Here is a 3,108-nt window from a genome sequence, read left to right as displayed (position 1 = left end):
GTCCTCGATAAGCTGCAGGTGTGCCATGTCTTGTCTAATCACCTCTCCAATTTACTTCTCTAGCCTACCTCTACCCATCCTCATATCCACCATAGCCAACGTAACCTCTCACACCTCCTCACTGGGGCATCTGTATGTCTTATCTTCATATGCATGAACCATCGCAACCTCTCTCCATCATCTTGTCCACCACTAAGGTCACTTCCACCTTGTTCCGAATATCTTTGTCCCTAATCTCATATCTCCTAGTATACCCCCACATCCATCTCAGTATCCTCATTTCTGCTACTATCATTTTCTGGACATGCGAGTTCTTGACCGTCCAACACTCTGCCCAATACAACACAACTGTAGACAATCACTTTATAAAACTCACCTTTAAGTCTTGGTGTCACACTCTTATCACACAAGACAACGGATACGAGGCTCCATTTCATCCACCACGCTCCAATATGATGTGTAACATCACCGTTAATCTCCTCATTTTCTTGGATTATTGACCCAAGATACTTGAAACTTCATCTATTGGAGATGACTTGTGTACCATATCCTCACTTCCACATCTACCACGTGAGTTACGTCACTGAACTTGCACTCCAAGTACTTTGTCTTAGTCCTGCTCAACCTGAACCCTTTAGACTCTAGGGTCTGTCTCCAAAACTCCAGGCAAACGTTAACTCCGCAGCGTGTCTTGTCAATCAACACCATGTCATCTGCAAATAGCATACACAATGTCACCTCCCCTTGAACATACCGCATTAGTTCATCCATCATCAAGGAAAATAGAAACATGCTAATTACTGGTCCCTGGTGCAACCCCATCACGACTGGAAAGTGGTCGGAGTTTCCTCTCACTATACTCACTCGGGTCTTGGCTCCATTTTACATGTCCTTAATCACCCTAATGTAAGCTACAAGTACACCTCTATCCTCCAAATATCTCCATAGAACCCTCTAGTGAATTTATCATATGCTTTTTTTAGGTCAATAAACACCATATGTAACTCCTTCTTACTCTCCCTATACTACTCCACCAATCTCCTTACTAAATGAATGGGTTCTATAATTAAATGCTCTGACAAGAATCCAAATTGGTTCTCAGTAATATACATATCCTTTCTCACCCTCATCTTTACTACTCTCTCCCAAACTTTTATAGTGTGATTTAGGAGCTTGATACTCCTATAGTTGTTGTAATTTTGAATATCACCCTCGCTCATGTATAGCGGGATCATTGTTCTCCAACTCTATTCTTCCGGCATTTCTAAACAACCTAGTTAGCCACTTCGTAGCTGGTTTACCTGCGCTCTTCCAAAATTTAACTAGTATCTAGTCTAGCCGAGTTGTCGTTCCCTTCTGACATTACGAATAACCTCTTTAATTAACCTCTTCAAGATTTATACCCCTACATTACCCAAAATCTCGATGACTCTCAGAGTGCTCTAAATCACTTAACACAATATTCTTGCCCTCTCTTCATTCAAGAGTTTATGAAAGTATGTATGCCATCTTCGTGTAATGTGTGCCTCTTTCACCAATACTTTACCTTCCTCGTCATCCATGCGCTTTAATTGGTCCAAGTTTCGAGCCCTTATCTCTCTCTCCTTGGCGTGCCTATACAACTTCTTGCTCCCTTTTCTGTCTTGTAGTTCTTCATACAAGCGTTTAAATGCTGCCGTTTTAGTCGTTGTAATCACTAACTGCGCTTCCTTCTTCGCCGCTTTATACCTCTCCCTTTTTAACCTCTTTCCCTCCTCGTCTTACTCTCCACCAACCTCATATAAGAAGCTTTCGTGGCTTTCACTTTTCCTTAGATCGCTCCATTCCACTATGAATCTCCCCGATGTCCACCAATGTTACTCTTCGAAACCCCCAACACCTCTCGAGCTACTTCCCTAATGTAATTAGATGCCCATTCTCACATACTGTTTTCATCCCCACTATTCTCCCAAGTCCTCATCACCTTCAACTTCTCCCCCATGTCCTGAGCTCTGGCAGTAGTCAAGCCACCCCATTAGATCCTCGGTAGGTCAGGAAATGTCCCTTTCTTCCTCTTCCTGTTACTCTCTAAATCTATTGTCAAGAGCTTATGTTGAGGTTTAAGATACACACTAGAGATAACCTTGCAGTCTTTACATAGACTTTTATCACACTTTCTAAGGAGTAAGTAATATATCTGAGTCTTAGTCATCGTATTACGGAAGGCCACCAAGTAATTATAGAGATATTCTACTTGTATAAATGGATTATTCTACGAATTAGTTTTGTCTTTTTATATACATATATATAGAGATACAATTGCGGAGATAGAATTTTTGTAAAGGGAATTCAAAGTATAAAAACATAATTAAGCATATTATATTGATACAAATAAATGTTAAAAAGGAAGATTACTTGACCGAACATGTGGCAAATGTAGAAAGAACCACACTCAACCACTGAATTGGTCAATACCAATTATGTCAACAGTTAGTTAGACCATTTGAGAGTTACTAACCGGACATGCCTCACTAGATTCGACAACGAGATCCGGGGAAAAATCATCTGGAAGGCCGAGTGCCGAACAAAGGATAACTCAAAAAAAACGCCAGTCGTAAGATAATAATTCCCTGATCTTTGCCAGTAACGCCAAAAGGGGATAGATCATAAAAAAATTTATCGTTTGCTACCCTATAAAATCCCCCATTCGACGATTGACATCCGATTTTACCAATTACCAATTTTTCAATTGTTCTCCGAAACATGCTTTAGTTCTCATTTTTTTTTGTTCTCATTTGATCTGGGGAATTAAAATGAACCGCCCTTATTTTGTCAATTATTTACTTTTAATTATTCAAATCATTATCCTACTTACCTTGTTATAATTTATTCACACTGTAAAAGGATTAACACAATCTTTAATTAATTATGTTGCTTGTGATCTCATCAAAAAAATTCAACTGATTGATCTAATAATCAAAATTTTGGACAAACGAAAGGGAAAGAATGTTTTTTTTGAAGACAAAACCCAAGGAACTAGATACAATTAGGTTCTCTTCAACTTAGTTAACTTTAGGTATCTCAATGGTTTTGGGAAGGGGATGTTGTGGTTGTAGGGAGGACCGATTT

The sequence above is a fragment of the Lycium ferocissimum genome, chromosome 5, assembly GCF_029784015.1.
Source record: "Lycium ferocissimum isolate CSIRO_LF1 chromosome 5, AGI_CSIRO_Lferr_CH_V1, whole genome shotgun sequence".
Lineage (NCBI taxonomy): Eukaryota > Viridiplantae > Streptophyta > Magnoliopsida > Solanales > Solanaceae > Lycium > Lycium ferocissimum.
Note: the sequence above shows the minus strand (reverse complement) of the source record.